Below are 9685 nucleotides of genomic sequence, written 5' to 3' on the forward strand. Positions count from 1 at the left end.
ATCTTTGGTCAGGTCTTATACAAACTCTTTGTATAGGATGCCCTCGCTCACATGTCCCCTACCTACGAATACAGAATCAGATCATCTGGACAACATCACACACTTTGTGGACTATTCCACAAACGGGTCGGACATCCAGCACCAGTGATAAGGTTTTCCCTAATACCTTATAACTAGACATGATCCACTTGTATGTCACCACATACATGCTTAAGTTACATATAGATAACCAGGGATCTTAAGTTTATTGGTTTGTGGTAAAATGAAAAAACATCTAAATGTGCAAAGTCAAGTAGTGAAGTAAATATCATTTATATTATACATCACAAGTGTTCATACAAAGTTGTTTATAAACTACTGGACATGAGACTTTAGGGCACAAACCCCAACAATCCATGTACTACAGACCATTTAGGTTATCACTTAAACATGATCCACTTGTAAGTCTCCACATACATGTTTAAGTTACATCAGATAACCTTGGGTTTTAGGTTAATGGACTATTGCATAAGTAATATAAAATTAATCAACCATTGATTAAAATAACCTAAAACTACGAGGCTTTAGGGCATACACCCTAACACATAAAAGGTGTGTGTGATTTTTTACTTCCCCAATCAATCTCTCTGAAAAAAGAATTCCTCTCACAATCAATCTCTCCCTCTTCCCAAAATTACCACAAAGCTCACAACTCTTGTGGATTCTTAACCCTTAAGATAAGACCTTGGTTTCCTTTGTGGTGGTGTCTAACCAATTGGTGTTGTCTGTTTCTGGGTGTTCGTTGATTTTGGTGCAATCCGAAGGAGAGGAATTGTGAAGAACTTTGTGACTTCAAGGGTAAGTTTTCTTTAAAAACCCCTAATTTCTTCTCTATTCCTTTTTCTTTAAGCATGCTATTTTTGTTGAATGCATAACGTTTTACATCTCTATAATTTTATGTTTCTGTGAAAAATTAAAATTGGGATCTGATCTTGCTTTCGCACGATTTTCACAAACCTTCAATCTTGGGAAATACTTTGAGATGAAAGATTTGGGACCACATAGTTACTTCCTTAGTCTTAAGGTTGAAGGGAATCGGTGAAGGTTCCGAAGCGGAAGCGGGGATCATTCCCAATTTAGTTTTCATAAAATTTCAAATTACAGAATAAGACAAAAAAGATTATGCATTTAAAATTGAAATTACAACATGGTGATTACATAAATTAGGGAAGAAAATGACTTATCCTTGAATAACAACTTCTTCACGTAATTCCCTGGATCTGGATCATGAACTTTTCGTTCTCCAACGAAGACCCACAAAAAGAAATCTACTGTATTCTCCTTAGGGAATGAGAATTTGCAAGAGGTGTGGGCTCTGCTACTTTTTGGAAGTGGGAAAGGGATTGAGAGGGGAACAATGACTTTTTTCTTCTCTATATTATTTTTTTTTTTTTTTGGAAAAGCCAGAGAGAAAAACACCCTGCTAAAAAAACAGAGGAGGAAGATGAATGAATCGCTCTTGCATTCCCTACTGCATGTCTAGTTGAAAGATAATTAAGGGAAGTGAGTTACATTAAATTAAAATTAAAATTAATTTAATTTAGTTAATAATATATATATATATATATATATATAAATATATATATATATATATATAATATATATATATATATATATATATAATAACACCTATTAGTATATACCTAATGTTATATCAAATATAACACATAACATTTGTATTAAATACAATATAATCTATAGTTTTATTTTCTCTCAACATGACATTTAATATAAATCATATCTATACTAAATTCAATTATATGAATATCATCCATATAACTAATATTTGAATCATATTCAAATATTTAATTTGCTCTTAAAATAATCTTTATATTATAATGTATCAAATACTTTATATTAATTATATCACATATAATTAATTTAATTAATTATATCAAATGTAGTTAATTCCCTCAATTTATTTGAACAATTCAAATTAATCCAAAATTAATTCTCTACAGAGGAGATCTTATGAACCTGTAGATTGAAGCTCCAATAGTACTTGGATAATTAATTATGAAAGAAATCTAAACATAGAGATCCAATGAGTGGAAGCGGATCATTCCAAATCCCATCAAGAATGAACACAAACAATTACAGTCTAAACGGAAACGATTATGCATAAACAGTAAATTACAACATGCTTCTTTAAAGGAACAAACAGGGATAGAGTATGTAAACCTTTTAAGAACCTTTCTTCAAGTAACCCTCAATCGTTCAACAAATCATTCAATCAGCACGAACTCGAATGCAATGATTAGAACACGATCTCAACGAACGACTAGATGCACCTCGATCACAATCGAGTTCAACCCGATCCTCGAACAGGACTATAACACTACCACAATAGTTACATTGATATTCTCAGTGTGAGAATCCAAGAGTTGTGGGCTCTGTATGGTTTTGGATTGAGAAAAGCAGGAGGTAGACGATCGAGTAAGTGGAGATGAATGTTTTCTATCGTATAGACGAAATACTCGATCGTTTAAAAAGATGGATCCTATCATATAGACTTTGCTACTCGATCGTGTAGCAACAAGTAAACGAGTAACTATCGTATAGTAAACTCGTAACTCGATCGTGTATGCTCACTATGCTATCGTTTAGTAAAACACTTTTACTTGATAACCTTTTTGTGAGATTATTCCGAATGAATCATCAACTGAATTTTGGAAAAACCATTTTCCTTTTATTACCATAAAACTTCCAATAACCTCCAACTCAATTCGGTTATTAGAGAAAAAGAATAATTAATTATCATATAATTAATATATTAATAGAAATAAATAAATAACCAAACTTAATCATATTATATTTATAATCTATAATTTTAATATTTCATCATATGAAACATATAAACTATAGTTCTTTTTCTATTTTATGGTATTTAATATAAATCATATTTATATTAATTCATCTAATGATAATGTATCAAGTACATCATATCCATTTCCTCATGTTAATTTGAACACTTCAAATTAACCCAAAATCCGATTCTCAACTTGAACCCATTGAGCTACTAAGAGGACCTCATAGACCTGTAGCTTGAAGCTCCAACGGTATGTGAATAACTGATTAAACTCTTTAATCATGAGATCCACCATCTGTTAACAGTTGGTCATTCCACTAAAGACCGACAGCTGCACTTTTCGTACTACAGATATATTTTTGTGTCCATATGACCAATCAACAGTGTGATGACCCTTCACAAATCGCTCGTAAGTACAACTAGACCAATTCACCATTTTGTCCCGTGTAGTTACATCTAACTCCTTAAGTACCACTGATTCCTCTAATGAACAATAAGTCATAGTCCTACTATGACTAAGTCCTCTCGGACTAGAAGAGGGTGTGGCCACTATGCTTAATATCCGGAATCAACCCTTAAGGGTGTAATTTATCTACTTACCCCTGCTTCGGGGAAAGAGTGAATTCCCTCTTGTGTAATTGAGTTCCAGCTCCCCAATCAGACGAATCTCTAAAATGGTAGGCTTGTTGAGTTGACAATCTGGCCACTGTCACCCATACAAATCAAAGGACCGCTCTCATGAGCAGGAGTTTCCAACTCACTCAGGATTAAGGTCATGTCATCTATGGTAAATGTAAGTCTCAATTATCAACGATGTTATATAAAGAGACTAATTATTTCGTGGTCCGGTCTTATACAAACTCTTTGTATAGGATACCCCCGCTCGCATGTCTCCACATGAATGGTCAGGATCGACCATTTATAGCACTTTACAACACTTATAACATCTACAAAGCGGGTTGTATTCGTAATATCATCAGGATAAGGTATCCCTCCTTTATCCATCTACTACAGACCATTTAGGTTATTACTTAAGGCAATTGAATTTGAGTAAATACATATAAAATAACATTTATTTTATTAATAACAATATGTTCACAAAGTGTTTACAAATTATGAGACCACAAGGAATAGGACACCAATCCCAACAAATTAAACTCTTTAATTAAATTACCCAACATCCATTAACTGTCAGTCACTCCACTATATATCACAGTTGCACTCTTCATTAGGGTTGGCAAAATTTTTTGCGGGGTAGGGGCGGGGAATCCCCGATTTGACCGGGGATAGGGTCAAACCAAGAAAAATTTTCAGCATCCCATTCGAGGATGGGGACGGGGACGGTATCCCCGCCTCAACCCCGACCCCGATTAATCCCCGACCCTCGATTTGATAATATTTTATATTTTTATAAAATATATATTTATAATATATAAAATAATTTATTTATATAATATTATAATGTATAGTGTTGGATTGAAGCCCATATTTAAATATCAAATTCTAATTCTAAACCAAGAAGCCAAGCTTAAACTTAAAAAACTTAAATAAAATCAAATTTTAAATTAAAAAAAAAATTGGGACGATGAGCTCGCGGTATTCTCTAATCTAGTTCCCAGCGGGGAAACGGGGAATAGGGCCCTGCGGTGGACCACCTGTTTCCCCGATGGGGAATCCCGCCCTCATCCCTACCCTTCAAATGGTGGGGACAAGGGCGGGGATGAGGAGAATTTCCCCCAAGTCCGGGTGACGGGGATCGCCCCCCTATATGACGATAATACGCCTTTGCCACCAGGCCAAGCCGTTGCCCAACTAACCTATCCTCTTATACTCTAACAAACAGATATATTTCTGTTCCATATTGGATTAATAACCTAGTCAATAGTGCGAAATTGACACTTTACAAATTGCTCCGTAAGATACAGCTAGGGCCCAAAATTACCATTTTTGCCCTGTAGATATACAACTCCTTAACTGATCAGCGTCAATTCTCATTGTATCAAGAAAAATAGATTTTTATTTATATTGTATTATAAAGAGTCTATTAGGATCCAACCTATGACCCAATGTTACTTATCGAATGCCAGAAGAAGTGGTAATGGTTACATTTAGTTAACTGCTCCGGATTAATCATACCCCGAGAAGGAACAATTTTATCTACATTACTCGCCGGATAAATCTGAGGAGGAAAGGTAATAGATCATATTCCTTGTCAGTCGCTGCCTCTTTCCGGTACAGAGCGACTGCATGTAATACACAAACTCACCACATCCAGACCCGGAGAGATCCTCACACCGAGATAGAAACTGATAAGTTAGTGTTAACCCTAACGAAGTATAGATTCATTTTATACTGGCTAAGTTTTTTTCCTTGCGTCATACATCCCATCTCACCCCACTATATATATCAATAAAGGATGATCGCTGTCCTTTCTATATGGATCTCGTAGTTATTCAAACTAAGACTCAGCTACAGATTATGATCTGGAAAGTTAAACCGGGCAAAGTGGTTTCGGATCTATTATGACATAGGCCATGCAGGCGCTCAAAGGAGCCTTTTAATCTATAAAAACCGTTTTTCTCCGGGGTTTTGAATTGACTACCGAACGAGAAAACAGAGAATTAAGCAAGTTTTATCTTTCTCTTTCGGTCTTTTTTTTGAGACATACACTAATTTATATACTCAGCCATATCTCCATTAGAGTTCTTTGGAACTACTTTATGTCTTACATTAGAACATATTTTTTTATTTTTAATAATAAAAACAGTTCTCTAATGTTATCTCTGTAAAATCGTTAACCCCCTACAAAACTACCAAAAAAATTGAACGAATCTTATCTTAGATTAGAAGGGATATAATGAAATCGCCTTGATTGGTTTCTTCACTGAGAATTATCCGGCTTTTATTGATTTGACTGATGGCAGACAAACAAAGAATTATACAAATATAAAAAATATAAAAATTCTCTATACTAATTACTAGCGTAAATATAATAGCTAATATTTATTAACAAAACATTCATCATTTGAAAATATTCTGTATCGAAAGAAATAGTTTCATTAAGTAGCAATCAGCAGTTAATAATTAAAATAAAGAGAAAATAAAACCAGAGTTTTCTTATTTGAAAAGCCTTGTTGATCTTCAACCAATTTTGGGCTTCAATAATTAATCACTCGGAGTAAGTGCTTATAGCTTGTTTTCCAAATACTTCAGCCGGCTTGATTGAAACCAAGCCTCCGCATTTCAGAGATCTCCCTGTCGAATGGCCCTGTTCTCCCCCGGTCGGAATAGGCAGCGTAAATTCCTGTCCCTTAGAAACCGTACTTGGAGAGTTTCCTACCTCATACGGCTCAACAGTATTTGGCACAAAATAAGTGAACAGGAAGAGATGTAAGTCCTCTATATTTAATGGCGTTATTGAAGGAACTCTTATACACAGAGTACCTTTGAGCGGAAACAGATCTTTCCAAAGTATTGTGACAGAATTACCACATTTACATTCACACATATGAGTGGCATCAAACTACTATTACCGACATGCTTTCAGATAAAAACAACACGAGAACAAGAGAACTTACCAGTTGAAGACTTTCTTCTCGGAAAATCTCACTCTCTCCACGAACGGATGCTCTTGCTCCTCGGCTAGAAACGTCAAGCTAATCGTTCAACAACACCCAATCATCTACCACAAACGGACTCCACACGAACAGATGAAGAATGGGGACGACACCACCACTTGGAACCCTTAGTATTCTCAGAGTGAGAATCCAAAGAGATGGCTCTGTTCAGATTTGGTAGAAGGGAGGAGGAAAAGAGATTGTATACAATAATCAAACAAATGGGAGAAGGTAACATCTATCGTATAGACAAGATGCTTGATCATTTAGGCGAAGCACATGATCGTGTAGGAAAAGGTAAGCAATCATCTATACGATCGTTTAGTAAAAGCTCGGCGCTAACCGATCGTTTAAGAAAAGGTAGGCGATCGTTTAATAGAAGCGCAAGCGCATATAAGCGATCGTTTAGTAAATACAAGCTATTGTATAGGTTCTGATTTACTAAGTGATAGAAAGAAACTCACACCATGAGCAATTAACCGTGTTCTTTTCAAAATGAAAACAATTTTCATTTTATTCTTCAGTTACGAAAACCAAATGGAACTTCCCACTAATGCATGGTTACAGAGAAAATGGCGGCCAATTATACCATAACTATCCAATTAATAAATTAATAAATATAATCGTATTATATTCATTGACCTATAGTTTAATATCATATATCAACTATAGTGTTTTCTCCTCCACTAAATATAAATTATATTTATATCCAATTTTCTCCAATTAATGTATCTCATACATAAAGTCAATTATATCATATATAATTAACTAGTTCAATCATATCATATATAATCGAACTCCCTTTTATCAATTTGAACATTTCAAACTAACCCAAAACCTGATTCTCAACTTGAATCCAAGCTACCAAGAGGATCTTATAGACCTATGGCTCGAAACTCCAACGGTACTTGAATAGTTTACTAAACTCTTCAGCCACGAGATCCACCATTCGTTAACTGCCAGACATTCCACTAAAGACCGACAACTGAACTCTTCTTACCACAGATATATTTCTGTGTCCATCGAATATAACCAATCATGAGTATGATAACCCTTCACAGATACTTGTAAGTACAGCTGGGCTAATTTACCGTTTTTCCCCTGTAATTACATCTAACTCCTTAAGTACCACTGATTCCTCTAATGAATAATACAACATAGGCCAACTATATGTGGACACTTCTCGGGCCATGAGAAGGTGTGTGGCACCACATCGTTCAAGCCCCGGGATCAGCTCTTAAGGGAGTAATCTATCTATTTACCCCTGCTTCGGGGAAGGAGTGAATTCCATCTTGAGTAGATGAGTTCCCAGCTCCCAAATCAGACGAATCTCCAAAGTGGTAGGTTTGAGTCGGCGACCTGGCCACTCGCACCTATGCAAATCAAAGGACTGCCTTCAAAGGCAGGAGTTCCCAACTCACTCAGGATTGAGGTCATGCTACCTATGGTCATCTTAGTGAAGTGAAGTCTCTGTCATGAATGACATTATATAACAAGACGTTAACACTTCTTGGTCAGGTCTTATACAAACTCTTTATAATGTTTATAAACTACGAGAATACAAGAGATTTAGGACACCAATCCTAACAGAGGTTTCATCCAGTTACTACTTGTCTCAAGCTAAATTTGCTTCTGATCTCCTCGCTCGATTTGGCATTACTGACTCGACCACATCATCAACACCACTTGATCCAAATGTCCGTTTGACTCCATTTGATGGTGTTTCTTTCGAAGATGTCACTCTTTATCGGCAACTGATTGGCAGTATCGTTTATCTTATTGTGACCTGCCCGGATATTGCATATGATGTTGCTATTGTTAGTCAGCTCATGGTCGCTCCCAAATCTATACATTTTATTGTTGTCTTCGTATTCTTTGATATGTTAAATGCACTCTTGGCCATGAACTTCAGTTTTCTTCCCAATCATCTTTAGTATATTCTCTAATTCTGATTAGGCTAGTGATCCCACTAATTGATGTTCCACCACAGGTTATATCTTTTACTTAAAAGATCCTCTCATCTCTTGGTGAAATAAGAAACAAACTATAGTTTCTCATTCCAGCAAATAATCTGAATATCGTGCTCTTGCCTATGCTACTTATGAGTTACTATGGCTTCGTTGGCTTCTTGTTGATATGAGTGTTCCTCAACAGTCTGCTACTCTACTTCATTGTGACAATCATAGTGCTATCCAAATTGCTCATAATAATGCATTTTGCTCGTAATGATGCATTTCATGAATGCACCAAACACATTGAAAATGACTGTTACTTTGTTCATCATCATCTATGTGCAACACTCTCCTCCTTTGATCCGTCTTCACTACAGAGCAACCTGTTGATATCTTCACCAAAGCATTGTCACCTAGACGTTTCGCTCAGTTGCTTCACAAAATCAAGTTGGTCTCTACTCTACCACATTGAGTTTAAGGGAGGGTGTTACCATATATACATATTTTATTTTGTAAATTAGCATATTATACTCCTTAATTTAGGCTAATTTAGAATATTCCTTATCTTTACTTTGTGTGTATTTACCCGTTTCATACTTTGTAATATACACTGAATAAAATATAAAAAAATGTCACTGTTATCGTTGTAAAGCTAGATACTTAACCATATTTTTCATTTATGATCAATAGCATTAAATCCCATATAAAAAACAAGAACATAGAACCTATGAACCATTTGTTATTTAAAAATAATAATTAAAACATAAAATTTGGTGGTTTCACCTGCAAAAGATAATTGCTCTTGCTAGGGTGCAAAATATAGGAGTATTGGGAAGTGTTAAAGGTTGGTGAATTATTGAACAGAAGTTTGGGCTTCTTCATTTGATGCCATGTGAATACATATATAAGTGAACAAAGAGGAATGTCTTGGACTCAAACAAGGCTAGGCACTATTATTAATCCTACTTAATCTAGCTAGGGATAGCTTGATTAATTTGTGGTAGGTTTCAATTGTACTTTCAAAAACTCTTTAGATAATAGAAAAATGTGGTAATAGAAAAGAGATAATGTGTTTGTGACATAAAAAGTACTCATAACTTTGTGTTTTAATTTTAACTTATTTGTGATGTGTTGTGTTAGGATGGAAAAACACTTATCTAATAAGTTGAGTAAGAATTTTTTGTTGATCAATATTAAGTTTTTGACCAGCATGAAAGATGAATACAAAAAAAGAAGAAAAACTTATTCTTATATATATATATATATAT

Source organism: Benincasa hispida, chromosome 10, assembly GCF_009727055.1.
Source record: "Benincasa hispida cultivar B227 chromosome 10, ASM972705v1, whole genome shotgun sequence".
Classification (NCBI taxonomy): Eukaryota; Viridiplantae; Streptophyta; class Magnoliopsida; order Cucurbitales; family Cucurbitaceae; genus Benincasa; species Benincasa hispida.